The sequence below is a fragment of the Brachycentrus maculatus genome, unplaced genomic scaffold, assembly GCF_059751285.1.
Source record: "Brachycentrus maculatus isolate JH-2025_06_01 unplaced genomic scaffold, ASM5975128v1 h1tg000271l, whole genome shotgun sequence".
Classification (NCBI taxonomy): Eukaryota; Metazoa; Arthropoda; class Insecta; order Trichoptera; family Brachycentridae; genus Brachycentrus; species Brachycentrus maculatus.
In genome coordinates this window covers 472,851-496,523 of record NW_028281022.1, presented here as the reverse complement: position 1 = coordinate 496,523, position 23,673 = coordinate 472,851, and the positions used below count along the sequence as shown (strand labels likewise).

General features: G+C 30.4%; 1 protein-coding gene across 1 annotated transcript in view; it reads right to left on the bottom strand.

Annotated features, from left to right (window-relative positions):
* Positions 1-23,673, bottom strand: part of LOC148305522 (uncharacterized) — a gene marked incomplete at its 3' end in the record, with an annotated part of 370,669 nt that overhangs the window by 346,274 nt on the left and 722 nt on the right. The gene's annotated exons all lie outside the window — the stretch shown is intronic.

Sequence of the window (23,673 nt, the reverse complement as noted above, 5' to 3'; positions counted from 1 at the left end):
ATACTTAAAGTACCCAAATTTATTATTATTATTTTTCATGTCGACCAAAACCTATTACCATATAATAAATCTTACTATAAATAAATACTTTTCAATAAATTACAGAAAATAGATAAAACGAATTTACATTTTATATTTGAACAGTGTTTGAATTTTGACTGCGTGATGTTTAAAAATGGTCCATATTATGATTAACTACAAGATTAAAAATATGAATTATCAAATCAGAAGTAGAAACATGATATACTGGTAAAAACTTATTCACAAATCACTGATCACAGATTAACAGCTGTAAATAATCAAAAATTTCAGACTTTCATTTCGTTTTATGAGGAGTGTTGCCATATATACAGATTTATCTGTATTTATACAGATTTTAGGCTGCCGTTACAGATGACAGATTTTACTCTTAGGCAGTACTTTTAGTTTTATACAGATTTTTGGAATCGGACATAGTATATGTTAAACAGAAGAATGAAAATATGTATAGATTCGAGCATGATTAAAATTTGATAATAAGTACTGAAACGTTGGAAGGATTATTACTATCAAAACAACTACAATGATCCATGCTACAAACTAAAAATAAAAAGGATTTTATTTCTAAAATTAATAAAAATGTGTATAAAAACAAATTTTATATTTTGGGTTATTGATTCTTTACAGATTTTATACAGATTTCTAGACTATTTGATTCAAATTTTTTGGTTTGACATATGACAACACTGAGTGTGATCAAAACTGATGTCATAAATCAATGGAAAATTCAAAAGGAATTTTACTTTGTTGAAATACGTTTATTAAATACGTAGGTCCGAGAAATTAATCACAAAAAAATATTACTAACATTAAAAATATTATCTGTGTATGTCAACACAACAATTACACATGCAGGTAGGTACTTATCATCCTTCAAAGAAATACGATAACACTGGGATTCGGTATTGGCCTGAACTCAATTTACGATTAATAATAATAATTGATTTAAATAATTATGAACGAATCTACAAAATATTTATACTAATTGAAATCATTTCACAATATTCTGAGATAAAGATGAGCATTGATAATTTTATTACCTCATTTTTTTAAAACTAAGCACACACACCAAGCAAAAACCATATAACCAATAACAATAACCGCCAATCATGCAATATAAATTACACTATGTACACAACCTTCAATTTTAAAAACCAAACGGTCCCGTTTAATAATTATGTAAATAAACCGATTATTATACTGAAAACAAGAGTTATGAAAAAAGTAGATGTATAAAATATATATATCGACCTACACAAATTGGGCAGTAATTTGCAATATGTTTTAGCATAATATTATGATCATCATTGCAAACCCACAATGTCGTCTACATGTCACTTACAGGATGTGACATTGAAATGACTGAATTCAACTGTAAGACGTCACTCTTCTAAATATTTATCAATGTATAAAATATAAACCACAATGCATAAAAAATCTACACACAGTGAAGAGGCTTTTTGGAGTATGTTTCCTTCCAAAGTAAAATGGCTAACATCTGACGTTGATTAAAATATTATTTTGTTTTTATTTTTTTATTAATTAAAATGGTGAAAACAAGATTTATTACCGTATTTTATACTCATATACTATATACAAATACTTTTTCATTGATGAAATTTTCAATAAATAATGGCATCCCTTTTATTGGCTTAAATTTTTTGTACATAGTATATTTCATTTATTTGTTAAGCCATTTCTTCTTCTTTTATGGACTATGTCCTGTCATTCTCCGGTCCGCTCCTGGGAGATGGAAAACCAGCTATCCCTCCATCGCTTGGGTGGTCTTCCTGGGGGTCTGATCCCGCTTATGCTGCTGTCCGCTGCTATCGTCACCACTCGATCCGAACTCGCTCTTCCCACATGATTTCTCCAGAAACGTCTTCTTTCTCTTCCCCATCGCACAACATCTTCAACATCGCAGATTTATCTTATTTCAGAGTAAAGCCATTTAACTTGGTTAAAATCTTTAGCTTTATTCCTTTGCACAGTATCAACAAGACTCGATTTCTAAGTTCACAGCAGAGTTTTCACAGATATATGTACCGAGTGCACAAACAGAACAGAGGATTCCTAGAGATCTCGATGCAACTCATTTGTTGCCCAGAGAAACCAACTAAAAATGATTTTTTTACTTTAAATGTTCATCCAAGGTTAAACTCCCACAAAGCAATATAAAACTGATGGTGATAATAGGTTAAGTTTCAGGAAACAAATGTGGCATTAATGATATGTATTTTCAAAATTACACTAATGTTCAACCGAAACAATGGGTAAACAATTTGTTTCATGATTATCGTTTAAAATATTTTCAATAAGGATATTTTTTTCATTTTATAAATATGTTAACCAGTGCAAAATGCATATTTTATTCTGTAAGTTAAGAAAATATTTTATGCATTTTTCAGTATTAATACTTGATATAATTAACAATTTTATATTTATTCAATATTACCCTGGACTGGTACCTGAAGTGGAGGGTTGATCTCCTTTCCTTCATGTGTTAACGATTAAGTTAACACTGCGTTTATATGATGCTGTGCCCTATGCACCATTGGGGTGCGGATAAGGGATCGACTTTTTTTAATAAATCTGATACAAAACAATTCTTGTTTGTTGTAAGTAAAAAAACTATCAATAGGTATATACCATATTTTAAATTGATAACCCGCAAAGCCTCTACTTTTAGAGATTTTTCTGCAGGTAGGATAGTAAGGATAACGGAGGTAAATGCGAGAAATGTATCACAAACAAACATACCAATAAAAGAAAAAAAACAATCTTTAATGATTTTATGTTGGGGATTTGAACCCGCGACGCAAGTTTCAGTCTAGCGCCTACCCAACTATGCTACGGAGGCGTCAAAATGCATCTTGGGGTGTGCGTAATGTGTCTGCATCAGCAAACAAAGTACAAGGAAACGAAGATTAACTGGCGCCAACACCCTTTCTTTATAGAAAAATACTGCTGTAGAATTCCCAAACATCCTTATTAGCATAGCAATAGAAACATATATGAAGCGGGGAAACTTCGTCTTCTGACTTTGCAATATTATGCAATCGAGATATTCGGATATAAGGATGTTAGTTTCGAAATGCTCCAAAATGGGTTAGGGGAATTTTCAGTCACGTGCATACTTCGATATATATTTTTAGCCGAAATATATATATATATATATATATATATATATATATATATATATATATATATATATATATATATATATATATATATATATATATATGTGTGTAATAATACCTAGGTACCTACCTATACATTTTATTAAGTACTTACAAATAGTACCTACATAAAACAGTTCTACCACTAGATGTCGCATGCGTCGCACAGAATAAAACAAAAGACTTCCGATTGAAAAAATATAATATTCTGAACTGTCAGAATCAGATAGATAGATAGAAAAATATTATAAAGATAAATTAAGAATAAACTCTAATTATAAACTTTAATTACAAAGCAACACATTGTTTATTTTATTATTATACACCCACTTTACATATTATTTACACCCAATTTACAAAGAAAAATATTACCACGTTATATATAATTAAAGACTCAGTTAAGTGATCACTTTAGACACGTGCAACATTAACCACTTCTACCCATGATTGACATCTACACTGCTTAATTTTTTGGAACTCCTAGATATATTAATGAATCTCGTGTCACAGAGCGTGTGAATTCATAACAGTTATATATGTTGGAATGGGGAAAGCTTTCATTAAGCAAAGACTCTTTTTATTTGTATGCTAAGTCCGAATCCTGGATTCTATTCACATACTCGAAACCCGCCTAAAAACAAGTCAATTACAAAACTCCATAATATTTGCCGTATGCATGCCATTTTGGAGTTCTGTGGAATTTAAATTCTCATATATTATTTAAAAATTGCCCATTTTACAAAAATGTGGATTTTTTTATTTCTCTGCAGGCGTGGTGTATCGAATTTTTTATGACCGTTATTTCGTTTGATGTTGCCCTTAATGACCTTGTAAGATGATATTTTAAGATAGATGTCTGGAAAGGGATTGAACGAGAATGGAAATACGTTGAGAGTTGTTTGCTTCTGAAAATACAATGGAAACCGTAGACTCCAGAGGTTACAACATATAATCGTAATATATTTAAACATTCATAAATATTTTTTTTACATGTTAGAGTCAAAGTTTATAAATAATACATTTCAGAAGGTTCTAGCGATTTCTTTTTTTTTATCTATAAAAATATTTTGCACGACTTAATTTGAACACACGTAGTATACAGGGTATTATACACGGTGGCACAAAATTAATTACTCTATCAGAAGATGTCATAATTTGCGCAAATGCCGTCGTACGTCAATAAGTTTTGACAGCTGCAGTATACAAACAGATTTAAGGTGACGCAAAATTAATAGTTGAATTTTGTTTTTCAACAACTATTTCACTAAATTTAAAAAAATCTTTATTTGGACCTTTATTTTTTTCAATTAAGTGGAAAAGTTGATATCCGTCAAGTGGCTGCCACTAGTGTCAAAACACATTTGTGCCCGTTTTATGTTTGTATACTGCAGCTGTCTAGTTCACAAATGTCAAATATGATATGACGTACGACGCCGTTTACAAAGATTATAACATCTTTCTATAGGGTGATTAATTTTGCGCCACCCTGTTTTACCTCAACATTACTTGTATATTCAAGAATATCCGATAAGTATTTTCAGGCAGCGTAAAGCACGCAATAATTGACTGTCGATTGAAAATGTAATAAATAAATAAATTTAATCAATTGATCCGTTACTAATGTCTTGAGTAGGAACTATTGCAAAGAATTCGATAAAAAAATTCTAACTTTATATAAAAGTAAGTACGGAGTAATCTTACGTAAACGAATCTATCAATTTCCATGACAAGGTACAAGTTTTACAACCACATTTTATGCGAAAGTTTTTTATTTCATTATTTTGAGCATTTATTGTATCGTATCCAAGGAACCTGATGTTTTTAAATTTACTTTTTACTGCTCTTGAGTCCAGCTATAAAACCATTTTCAAATACGAAATATCGTAAACGAACATCGAGGAAAGGCGAAGAATATTATAGAAATATACAATATATTTGTGTAAAATATCCATGGGACGAGGAAAATTTTGATAGGTCGTTAAATGTCAGTAGAAGGTCGGCTTAACAATAGAAAGATAATGTTTATAGAATCACCGTGCAACGAAAATTACCTTGATTTACTGATGTTTTGTGTAATAAGTACATAATAATAATAATAAGAAACCATTGTATTAAACTAGGGTTTTAACCAGGCTACGCCTCTTTTTCGAATTATTGTATGTTTCTCATATTTTTTAAAATGCCATATTCATAAACGGAGATCCAATTTGTTTTAAATGTTTAGTAAGGCAATTTTATTCATTACTAACTACTAGTCAATATGTCCGAGTTTGAACTATCGACATGATGAGAAATTTAAACACGTTTATTTTAATTAATGTTTTACTTAGTAAATACCACTATTTCTTAAAATCCACTGTGACAAGTGTTTCGATGCATTCCGCATCATTTTCAAACACCGTATGATGCGGAATACATCTAAATACATGTCACTGTAGATTTTAAGAAATAGTGGTATTTACTATACTTAGTAAAAATGGATAGATATTACCACAAAGTGACTGCCGAATCAATTAATGAATCGTTTATTTTAATTGATGAGATATTTTTATTTAAATAGTAGAGTCTAAAAATATTATTTCTCACAGCGTTGGAAAAGTAACTTTGATGAAGTTATAACTGGATTATACAGTTTGATTTTGGATTATACAGTTACATTTTTTTTAAATATCTATCATAAAGTTTTTTTTTGTTTCTAGCAGCCTATGGGTAAACACAATTGTGTTCAGAGAGAAATTATTTGTAAAAAATTGACAGAAATATAATTGTATTATAAAGATATTTCCCAGAGTGAATTAATAATACTAGAAGAAGTAAAACTTTTTTGAAAGAAACGAGAGATTATTAATGGTGATAGCCTCAGAAAGATATTCATATTTCTGCCTTCATACGGGTTCTTGTCATAAATTATAAATAATTTATTTACTTACCACAAAACAAATGCGAATGTCTCATTTGATGATTGAATACAAATGGTCATATATCGATACGCAAGTATATTAAAACACTCACAATTACGTGGTATTTCAGTAACAAAACAAAAACGAATTGTGAGAAAAAGAGTTATTATGTAATATATGTAGAAAAATTGTTTAAACAATTTATATCATAATTATGTATTGAAAGATATTCTGCTTTTTTGAAGTTGTATAATCGAATTAAATTACTAAGCACGATAATTTTTGAAAGTGCATGGCCATTGTATTCGTATAATTGCATTTTCATTAGTATAAAACGTACTATTAAATTATTTCCGTACTCGTGAAATGTTTTGGAAAACACCCACATATAATAGGTGCTTTGGATTAAGAGAAAAACTCCCTCAAAATCTATTGGAGTTTTACCATTTTAATTATTAGCTAATGCTTGAAAGTAAAATTTAAAAAAAATCTATCATATGTTTAATTTTTGTTACGTTCTTTTTGCTTCGCAATGAATACAATTAATGCTATAAATTATGGTTACAATATATCTGAATAATATAAGTAAATATGAAAAAAAGGATAACATAACAAAAGACTGTATAAAGTTGAAAAACTAAATTTCCTACAACTTGTGTGCGTTTTTGTGTGTGTGTGTGAGTTGTCTTTTTGTTTTGAACGAGCATGTATAAACACATGATTACATATTTAAACTTCAATCAATATAAAAGGAGAAAAGGTTTTATTTCGTTTTCTATTAAGGCTTTGTTTAGAATCAAATAAAAAATGATGATAAAAACAGAAAGGATCACGCATCCTTCATCATACTTATTTATTACTATCATCAAAGGCATAAGGGTACAGCACGTGCCTACCGTCGCTAGAGAGGGATCTCTAAAAATTCAAATGACCGGACTCGTCAACATTTATAACACGAAATACAATAAATAATATTCTGAATAGTTTAACAATTTGCTATTTTATTTTATCAAATAACAAAGTATACGGATACAGGCTTACAAAAAGTTTTAAAAAATTTATTGATCTAGAAAAATACGTGTAGCTCGCTAAAGTCCATTTTCTATTTATTAATTGATTTCTGAAAAATATTACTTGTTTCTGACAGATTACTAACTAACTGACCATCACGCCGCTTCCCCACAGGGGTTAGCAGAGGGAATAGTACGCCACATACTCTGTCTTTGCAAACATTATTCGCCTCTTCCTCGTTCATGGATCTCCTCATACATACCCGCCGATTATTTTGAATCCTAACCTGACCGCTTTCAAGTATTTGACATATCTGATCGTGACAAGTTTTTCTCGTTCATCTCTGCTTCTTTACAAATTATTCATTTATTAAATTAAGCTTTTATGTTTTGTATGGTGTAATTTACAGAAAGCTTTGTTTTACATGTAAATAATGTTAATGACGCCAATAAATGAATCCTGTATTTCGAAAACCTTACATATCACACGAATAAAAAAAAATCGAGAAAGCGAAAAACACTTCTTGTAGGGATTTTTTTTAATTACCTAACGTCCAAGTGACTCTGAAATCAAGCTACGGATTATGCAACACCGCTTATCATGACCCTACTCTGACTTCAACTTTTTAAGTTTCATAGCCTATGCCTACTCGTGAGTGGATTTACTATTTATGTTTAAAGTTACTATAATTTGATGTAATTCATAAGTGAAAATTCTTGGCAAAAACACTCGCTCCTGTAAGGAAAAGTTTGATCGGCGATGTATGTACCATTTTAAAGATGTTAATATTCTTATTTTGAGCGTGGTTGAGAATTTTCTGTGTTAAATGGGTTTTGAGACATAAATAACAAATCATTCAATATAACAACGTTTGTTACAGTTGTGATTTGTAATGTTCTCCAGATCCGCATTTGAAAGCAGTTTCAAATATTTATTTATTTATTTTTCAAAACATATAACATACATAAGCCATATATATAATATTCTCGATGAGTAATTTCTATTTCTCATTTTGGGACATGGGATTAAGGTTAACAAGACTGGAACACAAATAATAAAGTAACAAAAAAGATTTATTTGAAATAACCAAAACTAATACATGGCAAAATATTAAAACAATAAATAGGTATAATAAATATGCATTGCAGGTGAAGTTTATTTATCAAACGAAACATTTCAATAACAAGATACAAAGCCATTGAAAAAGCACGCCATACATGTATGTTCCAAAGACCGTTATTTTGCGGACTTTTGTACGATTTCATAAAAATGACCAGGAAGTAACATTACCATCTATTAAGAAAGTTATAAAATTTTATGCGGAGGTAACTGCTGGATGTCTAGACCCGACATGAACCGAAAAGGGTATTGCACATACAAAATACAAAGTGCGGGCTTTTGTGAACCCCTAAAAGCTCTTTGTAGAAATGCTACTCGGCTTCAACCATCATGAATAACTCAATAGATTCCTTACAGTTCCTGTTAAAGCGCTGCTACGTAGAATAGGTAGGGTATTTTTTTTCTTTTCAACTATTTGTTTCGAATCTTTACTAGGTACTTGCTGAACTCCTATAGGTGTTTATTTATAAAATTCTCAATACAGTCCATTCTAAAAAGAATATGAATTAACAAAATGTTTGCGGGATACATTGGAAATTAAAACAAAATACAACGCATATACGTATTTATTAAAACATATTTGAATTATTTTTTGACATCTCAACATAGGTGAAAAAGAATATGGAAGTTCTACCACCAATTCTACCCATGATTTACATCCACACTACTCAAATTTTTGGAACTTCAATTAAATAGAATTTCACTGGAGATAATCTATGATGATATGAGAGAAATCCCAAAACTTCCATATTGTTCTTCATCTATGTTAAGATGTAATTTTTTTTGATAACTCTTCTTCTAACCCTTATCCGCACCCAATGGTGCATAGGGCACTGCATCATATAAACGCAGTGTAATCTTGATCGTCAACACACGAAGGAAAGGTGATCAGCCCTCCGCTTCAGGTACCAGTCCAGGGTAATATTGAATAATAGCCGAGCGTGCTGACTATTACTACGGAGGCGGGCACTCTTAAATGGGAATAACTCTTAATTGGGAATAATCCAGATTTGTGAACAAGTATTTGGACACACTCAAAATGCTGTGAAACATATTTGAATCCGTGTCACGTGGAAGTAATCGAATTGACACGTCACATATTCTATAATATAAATAGAACTTAAGTAAAAAGGTTGAATGGGTTGATGCAGTCCAGTAGCCATTATAATATAGAAGGGTATGGTAAAAAGGCTTCGATTTAATAATATGGGTCAACGGGCCTGTTAATATATTATATATTGAATTATGGATGTTCATGTACCAGCTGTTCGCTGAGTATGTTAACGCACAAGATAATTTGCCTTTTAAAACAATAAAAATAACATATTCCTAAAAAAGTAACTTTTGATCAAATTTGGGATATTTTGAATAGGCCACAATAAAATAAGCAAATTGAGATAAACCACTTTTTGGTTGGATTCATTAAAAAGATTAATGAAGGCATTCATTGTTAGAATTTTAGAAGATTTTTAAAAATACTTTTTGATGTCACGTGTATATTGTAAATTAACGATATTTCGGTTGCGAAAATAACCAACTGATATGATTTAATTTTTTTTCATATACATATAATATACATTTTTTTACATTTTTTAAAATTATATGTATCACGGCTCTTTGGGCATAGCCTGTATTGAACCGAAATACTTACATGTTAGTACAATATATATTTTTAATTACTAGATTTTATACATTACATACAATAGATACAAAAACAATTTACAGTAGAAAGGTTTTACACTAAAATAATTACACCTGTATTTTAATTAATTATTTTTCCACCTTGAGAACTACCAACGAGAAGCAACCATCGACGGACACTGTTCTTAAAAACATGATCACTTCTGAACTTGGAATTCTTAATGGTCACGGGCAGCAAGTTAAATATCTTTGGCGCAAGGGATAAATATAAAGGGTATGCTTTGATTTATCGTTTTAACATTGTTTTACATGTTGAATTAGAATACGTGGGTGACGATTTAACAGAATTTATTGTGAGTAATCGGTGTAATAGCTATTCTTGAATGCAATGGATTCGAACTTAAGTGTCGTGGGAACTACGATAATTCACACGAATATTTTACACGAATAATAAGTGCTCATTATTTATACCATAATAATATACAATACGCTTATAATAATATATAATAACTTACACACGCTCATAAAGAAAATAAAAGTTATTACTCAATCCGTGGACAGGTGCGAGATTTTTTTATTTAAAAAAATCATTGTAAAATTGTAGAATAAAATAACAATTATATAGTTTTTTCCACATAAATTTAAGTGCTATTTTTGTGGAAAAACTATATGGTTGTTATTTTATTCTATAAAATGCAATGCCACCGAGAAAAATCAGTACAAAACTTCAATTGTTAAATTGGATTATTGAATTGAAAAATAATATAATCAACTGAAGTCGCAAATAATTCAAGAAATTCGATGCAGCGTTTAAAAATGCTGATGGTTTTCTTCTTGGGAATTACAAACCATAAAATCAGTTTAATTACGCAAAAAATAATCCTACTATCGAGTTCAAACAATGCAACCAATCTAAGTCTTCATAATCGTCACTTTCAGCGATAGCTTGCAGTTAATATTCCAACCAAAATTATATCTTCAAGAGAATTTTTAAAAAAATAAACTAAATAAGGTTTGAAAAATTTGTTGCATTGCAAACAATTCTAAAAATTTAATCAAACAGTATAATAATTACAGAAGTATATAAAAAAATAAGGGACAATTCAAAATGATAATTGTAAGTACTTTATTTTATATAAATATGGTTTGAAAGATATTTTTATTAATATTATTATCATCATGAAATTAGGTATGTAAATAATTGTTTCTAGGAATAAGCTAAGGAGGAACTTGCGGAAGACATTGTATTAACTAAAAGCCCGAAATTTTACCGAACAAATAACGTTGGGTTCATAACAAAGACGAAGCTTATCGTTAACAAGAAATTGGTTCATGTTCCATTGGTTTATTGACCTATTTATCAATATCGAAATCTGATGATAAAAGCGGATAAGAGGAAAAATATGTTTACAAGTATTTTTACATAATAGAATCTAGTATTCTCATTCCCACCATGTAAAAAGCTTGTGTTTATTTTGAAGTTTTTGCATTATTTTAAGATTAAAATAAACTATGTTAAATTCAAACGTATTGGTGACATTATTTGGCGATGAATAAAATGATGAATTGAATGAATTTCTTTACAAATATGTATGTACGTTGCCTTTTTTTCTGTGAAAAACTTTCTTCTGTTTATGTGTCGAAATTGCGAAAATCTAGAAAACAAATAATGCTTAACTGGAATAGTAAATAACCATTATTTTTGTAAAAAAAAAACAATATCAGATGGCAGAAATTGTATTCGGTGTTCATAAATAAATATCGATATTTTCTTCTTAGGAATAGCAGTATTGAAAATTGTGAGAATAAACGAGATATATTTAGATTGTTCATCCTACAGAGATGACGGTGACTGGCGTCTTCTTCAATGTAATTAAATTCTAATATCCGTTTAATGTTACGTTATAATTACTCCTTTCACTTCAGGCGCCGGACTGCTATTAAGAACCTGGGGTGATCAATCGCAAAGTGAGTGATTTATTTTCGTATAAAACAAAATCATTTTGCATCTTGATCATTAGTCTGAAGAAGCTGCGCAAAAAATACGTATTATAAAAGCTATGTCCAACATACTTATTTGTATGTATGTTATATTTTCGTTGCATTAAAATACGTGCTTAAAATTACAGGATTTGATCGCCTTCCCAAGACGCATCCTTCGACTGAATTACGATAATACATAAAAATATATATAAAAATATGTATGTATTTTATATTTTTTCATTTTAAGTGAACATAAATGGTCCAGTGATAAATAATGAGCATAGAAAAACAGATGGTTTATTAAACAATCGAGTAAGTAAGAAACAAATTACAAAAAAAAATATTTTGCCAAACCTTGCTAGCGTTCTGGTATTATTATCGGTCATTTAATTTGATTGCAAAATTACTGATAAAAGCAAACCACGCTAAAATGCGTTGTGATCAAATTACTCGGAACAACGCACTCGATTCAATAGTGGATTATCGCCAACTCCCCTTTCTCCCGAAAAGTAATTTATCTATGGACCCATAACTGCCCTCTTGAGGAGTTTATATAACAAACAAAATCTACAACACGCTGCTGCAGCGATATCAAATAATCCCTGTTATTGCCGAATTCTCTGCTGGAAAGGGTAGGTACTTTGTAGTTACTGGTTTCTAGAGCAGCCATTTTACTTTTATTACACTCGTAGAGCGTTATGCTCCCGTGACGGCTGAGTATGTATAATATATCTCATTTATCGAACATGCTATTGCATAGAAAAGTCAGTTCAAAAAGAAGGCGCGCATTTTAAGTGTTGATTAAAAATCGAGCGGGAAAAAACGGATAGAAGCGTCGAGAAAAAATACGGAGCGTAGGAGACCATAGACTATAAGAAAGTATTTTTATTTAACCTTTGTTACGTGATCCCAATTTGAAATACACCCAAACATAGCGTTCCTAGTCTGGTTTAACTCTAATCTCCTGTTCTGGGGGCTAACCAAGCCTAACTCATACACAGTTGTAGTCCGTACAAATCAATATTACTTATCGATATTTATAAATAATTTCGGATTTCGTATTCATTTACTTCCACCACAGAATAACGAAAACAATTACAATTAATTTAAGTAATCTAATCTAACAAAAGTTATTTATAAATATTTAGAAATCATTTTTAAAACGAATGCAAAAACATGTTCATAGCGTCCTGGGCATCAATTACACGTGGAAGTTAACACTTTAAGTACTGTTCTATTGTAGTTTAGGTAACATGAATTTTATTTGTATTCGGTAAAAAGTATATTTTGATTTTTTCCGACTTCTTGACAATACTGATCAAAAATCGGAGAGGATCTTTTGATTGAAAATCAAAAAGTGTTAAGTATAAAAGTCTTGGAGTAAAGTTATATCGACACTATGTAAACATTTATGTCATTTCAAACCTGAAAAAAAATATCTAAAAAGTTAATAATATCAAATCCTGCAATATATATATGAGAAATTATATTTAATTTATTGACAACTTCCCCGCCTTGTAAAAAATATTTTAGAATATAGTTTTGTTTAAATATCACATTATGACTAAACAGAGAAACCGTCTTTAAATACGTAGAAAGAAAAGACCATTTAAAAATTGAGCCAGATGTAAAACATTCAGTTTCGCTTCTTCGGGGATCTAATTAGTAATTTATTAAATGAAATTTTAATGTACCTACTTCATACATCTATGCGTGCAAACGTTAAATAAAAATAAAAATTTAAGAAATGTTTTTAACTTTATATCAACTACAAAATTACGAGTACTTTGCAGTTGCGTTCAACAAGTTACGGTGAATCGGTGAACGGTTATTTTTTTAATAGTCACATAGATGCAAAAGTGGGCGCTAGGAATAAAAAGGTTGACTATCCCTACTCTAGAAGGAGCGCGAATCTACTTCCGCAGATAACATATTCGTCATCAAGAGGGTGGGTCCTCTAACCTTAAGAAGCTCGTGTACAACTAAGATCAGTATTGAGTTCACTAAAATTTGTCAAAATTGTCCGACTGTATTTCTACATCAATAATTATTAACATCAAGTTGCATCACTGAGTGGGCAGATTCATCAAATCAGAAAGTTGTCAACGTAGGTGTATAATACATTATTTAATGCATAATTTACATGTTATATGGAAAGCGATTTTTTTAACCTCCTCAGGTTTTCTCCAATCCGCACCCAATGGTGCAAAGGGCAACGCAATAAACGACATGCTGCTAACTGGATCGTCTGTTATACAAATCTGTCCGAGTCGTACGCTCCAGATTCTCGGATCTAGGAGTAGAAAAATAGTTGACAGGTACAAATGAAGTACGTGAAAGGTATCAGGTAGATATTATAGATATATGGGAAAGGAAGTATAGGATAAAAAGTTAGGAAAAGTACAACAGTAACTACAGCTGGGGCACTCGGAGCCGTATACCCGTACCCGTACAAGCTTGCGTAAGCTACGAGTATTTATTATAAATAAATACGCAGACGCACGTTCTTTCATTTTTAGCTACAATGTGTGGATATATATAAATATAAATATATATATATATATATATATATATATATATATATATATATATATATATATATATATATATATATATATATATATATATATATATATATATATATATATATATATATATATATATATATATATATATATATATATATATATATATATATATATATATATATATATATATATATATATATATATATATATATATATATATATATATATATATATATATATATATATATATATATATATATATATATATATATATATATATATATATATATATATATATATATATATATATATATATATATATATATATATATATATATATATATATATATATATATATATATATATATATATATATATATATATATATATATATATATATATATATATATAATTATTGCCATTAATTATAAATTAAAATTTACTCTTAAATATCTTAGTAATTACCAGTTAATACTCGAATGTTTGACAACATTAAATATGGTCAGAGATAAGATTTCAGCTGAATCAACAAAAAACAACATGTTTTTTGTGATAATATTGCATATGTTTTGGTACTCTTCTGTCATTTGAACTGTAAACTGTATATATATTAAGCGATCCACCATATAACACATTTCACTAACCTACTACAAACGTGACGTTCTCTTTCGATCCCGCAATACCGGAATTGCAAATAGGGATTGAATAATAAGGATTGCTGAATTAGAATTTAGAGGGTTTGTTCCGATAAATGTTATTAATTAAATTGTAGTAGAACCTATTGTTATTTTTAAAACCATGAATTAGGACTGAAGAGTGCGGCGTTCTATCCTCTCTGCCTACCCCTGCGGAAATAAAACAGCTTGATGGTAGTAGTAGTAGTAGTAGAAATTTCCTTCGATTCGCGAAAACCCCGAGATTGGAAGAATCGGGAAATACTGAAAACTTGAAAACTAAACGCTTGAAAATATTTGCTATTTTTTGTTTAATCAAAGCATTGTTAATTTTGTGGTACGGTAATATAACACTCAAATATAAAAATACATAATAACTTGTAATATAAAAATATAACACTCTCCTCTTCACTTTGTGAACGATAAATGATAGGAGAGTGTTATATTTTAATTTTTGTTATTTGAAAATAATGTTTTATTTATGACGAAGTCATTCTATATCTACTCATATAAGGGATTGGTATGTAGACTAATAAATAATTGATTACACGTACTTAATAAGCGATTATAACTCATATGATTTTGATGTGGCACACTGCAATTTATCGCAAGTCACGACACAACTCCATATGCGTAAGATATGCTTATGTTTCTAGAACAGTCACTAAGTCTTATGCGATATTTGTGTCGCCTACTTTCAAAATCCGCCAGATCCATGTAAGTCGATTTTCCAAAAAATGCAAAATTCTCCGGGTAACATTTATGTTTAAAAGATTTGTCTATCTATAGATAAAATATTATGAAATTGAGAATTTTTTTCAGTATTAAAAAAAAAACACGAAACACAAACCGATAATGACGTCATCTTAATTTTTGACCTATCCCCGCTCTCTGATTGGCCGATATGGGTCAGAAGGCAAGTTTCATGAATATAGGGGAATTTGAAATACAACGCTGTTTTTAAGTAAATTTTTAACCGGGTTTTCAAGTATATAAATATGTTAAACAATAAAATCCACAATTGGGATTCCGATAGAGTATTTATTTTAAAATCTTATAAAATTGGATCTGGCGGGTTTTAAAAGTAGGCGACACATTTATGTGGTTAAGTAGGTACGTAATTTGAGATACCTTATTTTATAATAATCATGAATAAATCTTTTGTTCATCAGACATAGTCTCACAACACCTGCGTGATCATTATTGTATCGTTTGCATAATATTAATTTTATGAATATTTTAAAATCGTCGTAAAGTCAGTTACAATTTTCGTCACTTTTAATAATAAAAGGAATAAACTAGTATTAAATTTAATATTGTTTTAAAGAAGTGAAAGGCTTCAAATGTTTATGATTCGTGCATATAACATTTTAAGGTCATATTCTCATTCCATGTATGTGGGAAGTTGAAGTGATAATTTGGACTTGTCAAGAATATTAGCAAGTTTGAAAGAAAGTTTGCTAGATTTGGCTTCGACAAAATTGAAGTGACATTATAGAGCATTCATATTTACAATAGTAATAAATTTACATAATTTTGAAAATAAAAGTGCTTAATGCCAAGATCTCAATTTTGTCTCAAGCGTTCAAATCAGAATGCGCTCTGCCGCGCTCGGGGCTGTACGTGTGTTCACGTTGAATTTTTTAAAGAATATTTACTGGACATATTTTGTTTTTAACTCCTTACATTTCAATAACTCTTTTATTTTCAAAACCATACAATTATTTAGAAGAAAAATAAATTTTTTCAATGCAAAAACGGTGTTTTTTAAAAAAAAATATGTAAAATGTTACCTGTATTTAGAGAAAATTAAGTTGCGACGTAACGAATACTGGGCTTCAAATATCGAATATTGATTAGACTTTAATGTCTCAAAAACAAAAAACAAAAAATATGCACGGATTTTTAACAGCTACACCTACGATCCTGATACATTCTTATTACATGTGTGACGTGAATAAAATGCCTTTTAAGGTAGTTGAGTACAATATCCACGCTTGCATAATTCACGTGACACGTCACACGACCTGGCCTTGATGAATGAAGTTGTGCGCAGTAATTATGATGATGGTTTGACAATGTTGGAGTCATATCCAGCAGCCTGGCTAATATTGTCATCAATCTTAGCTCCCAGACTCCCCCAAGTCTCCCTAAACAGTAAACAGGAAATCATAACATTATCATTGAAACTGAGCCGTTAAGTAACGTTAAGATTTGTAATCCAAAGAGGCTTCTAGGTTAATATTATTACTTCTATGTAGTATTTATACTTACCCTAGAATTACGGTTATTAAATGTATTTGTATTATATATCCACAATGCCAATCTGTTATAAATATTAACCAATTTTCAGATGTATTAATTATAGAAATATCAACGTAAATGTAATTTTAAAACATTGAATACTCAAAAAATAATATTGAATACTCAGTAGGTATGCGTAATATTATGATCTATGACTATGACTATGTATAAGTGATTTATCCAAAAAAATTAATAAGTTAATTAATTAATTAATTAATGGTTAAAGGTCCACCTCCGAAGTGAAATGGCCAGGACACTCGGCTACCGTTCTGGAAGTCCCGGGTTCGATTTCCAGGGGGAGTGGTGAAATAAAAAGTGACGTTTTTACTCTAATATTTATTCAATATTACCCTGGAGTGGTAACTGAAGCTGAGGGCTGATCACCTTTCCTTCATGTGTTAACGATCGAGATAACACTGCGTTTATATGATGCAGTGTCTTGTATACCATTGGGGTGTGGATAAGAGTTTGAAGAAAATATATTGTTAGAATAGATACTTCCAGAAATAGTAAGGGAAAAATATGCTAATGAGACTACATTTTTCGATTATGAAGGTTTTCATGGCTATTTGGAAAATAGCTGTGGAACTCCCTAAATAATCATTGGTCCTAGGATACTAACCAATATTTTAAAAGTCATCCAAAACGCAAATTTATTACGATACAGTGAAAACGACATTAAAAACTACCAGCTACCAAACTTAGTACTGTATTGGACTGACGAGACACTAGAGAGCACGAGTGCGAAGATTGACTACTTGGAAATTATTTTTATGTGGGAGGACATCGTCACAAATTTTAAAACAGTTTAGATCAATTATTATATTTATCAAATACAAAGTAAGTAGGAAGACAATATACATATCGAATAGAACGACCTACAAACTAGACATTAATTATTTAAATGACACGTTTATCGTCTAAGAACTATATACCGTATATATGTGTTAATACGAAACATAAAAACAAATGCGATATTCCATACATCCAAAAAAATCTATTTGTTTTTATTAAAAGAACGTATTCATCTTCTTTTGAATAACAATGGATGATTATCCAGTTTTAAATTAAGTATGTGAGTAATGCAAAATTCAACGATCCATGCATTCAAAACACTTGAATTTAGGAACTAGAATGAATCACACAATTTAGGATTTTATACCAGTATAGGCAAAAAATAAACGATAATATCACTGAATCATATTAGTTGAGTGCTAAAAAAAACTTGTTAATATTCTTACCCGTTTTTTCGATTTTTGAGATGTAAACCTTCACATATAAGATTAAAAAATACCATTTTGGCCTAGGACAAAAAAGATATTAAGTGTAGGAAAATAATATATTTTTTAATAATAGTCCTAAATGGGGTAGAAGTTTCCAGCCGACGCCAGCAGCGCACCCTCGCGTTACTAGCACAGTTCCCCCACCCCTTCCTAAACCAGAATTGCACATCTCAAGAGGTCAACATTTTTTATAAAAGCCTCTTTAACTGTCTGTCTCCCTGTTACACTTGTTTCGTGCGCACGGGACTGGGTGACATGCGTGTTTTTAAAATTTTCCAAAATTGTTTTATTTTTAATGAATTTTGGTCGTTAAGGCCCAGTATTCGTTGAGTCGCAACTTAATTTTCTCTAAATCCAGGTAACATTTTACGTAATTGATTTATTCTTAAAACACCGTTTTTGCATTGAAAAATCAGTTTTTTTTTTCGAAATAGTTATATGGTTTTGAAAATAAAAGAGTTATTAAAAGATAAGGAGTTACAAAAAATTATAATTTTTTTTTTCTATATACTTATGTATATTCTAAAAAAACAACAACAAAAAATCCAACGCACATTATTTTAAAAACTCGGACTTGAATATAGACATGTGATCGCTCTGGTGGTCTCCGGATGAATGAATTCTGTGTTTGCGAATATCCCCATAAGTCGCGATACCAACCGTTGATTTAAATAACGCTGGGGTTGGTGCCGCGCTCAAACTCTTAACCGTATACTAATAAATGAAACCAACGAAGAATGAACAGTTTTATGGGTGTATACCTAATACAGTTTCTCCTCGATTTATCTTTTTTAGTCTTCCTCAATTCTAAAGACGAGTGGGAAGGATCCGTACTAACTTGGCCTAGCATACGGCAGTACTATATTTAACGAGGTGTGTTCAATATACGCAATAGAAAAAGAGATCAAAATATGATGACCTTTTTAAAAGTTCTCAAGCCAGAGAATGTAAAAAAATGTACAAAATAATAAATAGCAAAGAAACGTGTAAAATATAAAAAAAACAGATATTCAAAAAAATAATGTCGTTGAATTTTTTAAGTTAGATTTTCGAAGTGGAGAACTTTTAAGTTAATATGTGAATATAAACAAATGAAACATGTTCCTCATTGAGTATAATGTGCATACAATCAGAAGAGAAACCTGTTCAGTAGCTCTATAGTTTACGGGTAGCGTAGGGGAAAATTAAATCCGTATTAAGTATACATGATTAGCAGACAGTTGTACGTACTTTTAATTTAAAATAAGCACATATTTCAACCAATGTAAGCTTAAAAATAATGATTTACATGTCAATACTTTATACAGTTTCCTTTTGTTCTATGGTATTATCAAGTAATCTCGGTTAATCTTAGATGAAAATTTAAGGAAAGCTACGATTAGTTAAACCTGGATAACACTATTGTGTCTATCTTAACAAAGGCGATGAGAACTTTTCCGCCGATTGCTGTAAAACTAAATGATTTATTCGAATAATCGGTTTTTTTCTTAAAGTTTACACCCAAAATTGAAAGCAAATAGATGCTACTCATAAAACAAACTAAGAAAACTATTGTAAAATAAAGTTTTATTAAATTATGTTTAATACATAATTTTTTTTTTAATAAAGACAGTTGGTTCATGTGCACGTATGTATGTAATTTTGAAGCATTTTTGTACCCTGCAAATGCATTATTACGAAATGCACTTGACATCTTTCGTTTTACGTAGGTATTGGTGTTTAGAGCCAGCATGCAGCGCGAGTAGCCGCGAGTGAAATTGGGTGCAACGGATAAGGGTAGTAAGGGGTTACATTGACATTCGTAATGTGGAAGGGTGAAACAGCGAACGCGGAAGGGCTACACCACCCCCATCTCGCAGGAGCACTTCAAAACGACGAGCACTTACATGAAAGCGACAAAGGGAGAAACTCCGAAGGAAACAGAAGGGGTAAAAGTATTTGAAACACAGTTTAAACTGAACGCTACAACGCGATAAATGAATACTCATCAAAATAGGCGTAAATGACTAGCCAATATTCATGAATACCGTATGTATGTCGTTTATACATGTCTCTATTATATTACAAGGTACGTGCTTCATAGGTTTTTTTGTAGACAACAACGTGCCTGCGTAGGTGAGTTGTGTGAAAATGTAGGCTTATAAGTAGAATGCTGCAACCATTTGTATTCAATAATAAAATTATTAAACAAAACGGTGTGGGAAGTTATGTGTGTACGTGTTTACGTACCAACATCTAGACAGAGATATATCAATAATCTGAAGTATAATATCATGTTGCCTTAATAAATATACGCACTGCGTACCAATATTAATGCGCACAGCTCGCCTATAACCTATGTATAACAATGACTCGATAACGGAACCGGCACATGTGGTCAAATACCAAAATAAACGTCAGCAGTGAAAAATCACATTCGATTGGTGTAACTGTTATGCAGATTAACATACATGTATATATCTATATGGAAGGTTTTTATACTGTTGTACAAAATGATCTATGTTGGAATCAAATTGCAAATCTAGAAAAATTGCCGACATGTCTGAAATACCATATTATCAGTGTTCCCGAAAATGTAAATACATAAAATATATTGACAAACGTAATGAGGAAGCTTGGTATTTTTTGTTGCTGTTGTTTTTTTTGATAAGTAATTTTACGACTTTCTGAAGGTTGTAATTTTTCGACGTAATGACAAAATATTCATCAAACTGACGTACATAGACAATAAAATACATTCAGTAGATCGGTTATCATGTCAACGTGTGACGTCGCGAGCTTAAAATCGGTAATAGTTTGCGCTCTTTTTCAGGAGCAGTAACTTAATTTTTTTACCATGCATAAGGAAATACATATTTTCAAAATTCAATATATCATAAAATTACAGGCCAACGTTTTTTAACAAACATACGTAGATATTTTAAAGTATTTTATCATAACTTTTTGCATCAGGCACAGTTTTGATTGGTCTTCACGTTGTCAGTTTTTTCCCATTTGTTTTTGCCTATACTTATGAACAATTATGAAATATGGTTTGCATTTTTGTCTTGCGTGGTAATAAATAGAATATGAAAGATTTTTTTGTAATCTACGATGTGTCGAAATTGAGAAAGATAATATAATTATCTGATAGTTGATAACTGGTAGGTGCATTGCTATTTAGACAAGCCGGAGAATTTTTACTCTTGAAAACATGCAATTGGTGTAATTTCGAGCAAAAGTAATTATAAGGTGTACGGTCGGAAGACGGCAGGATGCAAATCGCAAAACACTGCACCTTATTCAACAGAGCGAGACCTTGTAACCTCCAGATGTTGGCGATGTTACGACTAGGTAGGTACCTGTCTACAAATATTCTGGTGTGCCTGAAGACTGCATGAATGCATATCGCTCACTCCTTTCAACAACGTCATATATCAAAAAACGTGATTTTTCAGGGGATCGTTTGTAAAGTTAAAAATATAATACAATGTATTAAAAATAAATATCAAGCCACTTATTGAACCGTTTACTGTGCAACAGATCTTTTTATGTAAAACCTGAATGTTTTTTCTCCATTTGAAAAATATTTAGTATATTTAAAAATAATAATAAAACAATATCCTTTCTTCAAAATGCAAAAACAACACTTTCTGCCCTGTAGCGGGTAAATATTAAGTTAAAAATAAGCCGCTTTTGCTGGGATATAGTACATTTTCTAGGCATTCCGAAAACACGAACAACTAAAAATTTACGATTTTTTATTTATGACGTTGTTGATAGGAGTGAGGGACTTGTGTAATACCACTTAATGAGTTTTATTTCATTACACACGACTAGTTTTGAAAAGTTATTTTCATCTGAGTACAGGTGAATCGTAAAACAATATCGTAAAAGTTTTACCATTCACCTGTAGATGTAGATAACTATAGTTTTCGAAACTAGTCGTGTGAAATGAAATAAAACTCATTAAGTGGTATTATACAAGTGTTTAATTTTTTTATGATGATTTTCTACTTTTGGCGCCGTGCCCGCGTTCGGGTGTAAGCGACCACCTAGTCAAAATAAAACAGGGCTTCCATCATCCCCGAGCACTGGTCTCGATCCCTTTCTACCCGGAACAGCTCCGCTACTCCGAGACCACCCCAATTTCTTAGCCAAGACAATCGTTTCCATTCCAGCCACCTTTTGCCCTCAACCTTCCCTTGCATGATGGTCTGTCTGGAGGACCTGTTACTATGTGGCGCAGGTACTGACTGTCTCGTGACATTTTATGGGTTTCAGAGCTGGAATTATAGAGAAAAGATAACGCATTAACTACGTAGATAACTTAAAACATTTATTTCGTTATTGATTCGGCAATCAATTTATGGTAAATTTCTAATTTTAATTTTACTCATTAAATATCAATATTTCTTAAAATCTATTGTGACACGTGTTTCGATGCATTCCGCATCATTTTTAAACACCGTATGTGTTTCACATACGGTATTTGAAAATGATGAGGAATGCATTGAAATACGAGTGACAATAGATTTAAAGAAATAGTTATATTTAATAATTAAAAGTTAAATTAAAAATTTAAACATTTATCCTAGACTTTTATTTCTAACGGCAGTGGTATTTTCAAACCGGTTGTCGATCACTTTTGTCATATTGTCAGGAAGTTGATGATAATGATTTTTTTTTACTTAATGGAAGTCAAGTTAAAGTTATCTACGCTACTTAGTCAACGCGTTATCTTTTCACTGCAATTCCAGCTCCAAAGTTCTTCTTTTTATGGAGCATTTCCAGCACCGTTCGTAGTATACATAATTATAATTTAATGTGTAAAAATCATATGCAAGAATTGGCGCTGCCATATAAATAAATAAATAAATATATATATATATATATATATTTACATATATATATATATATATATATATATATATATATATATATATATATATATATATATATATATATATATATATATATATATATATATATATATATATATATATATATATATATATATATATATATATATA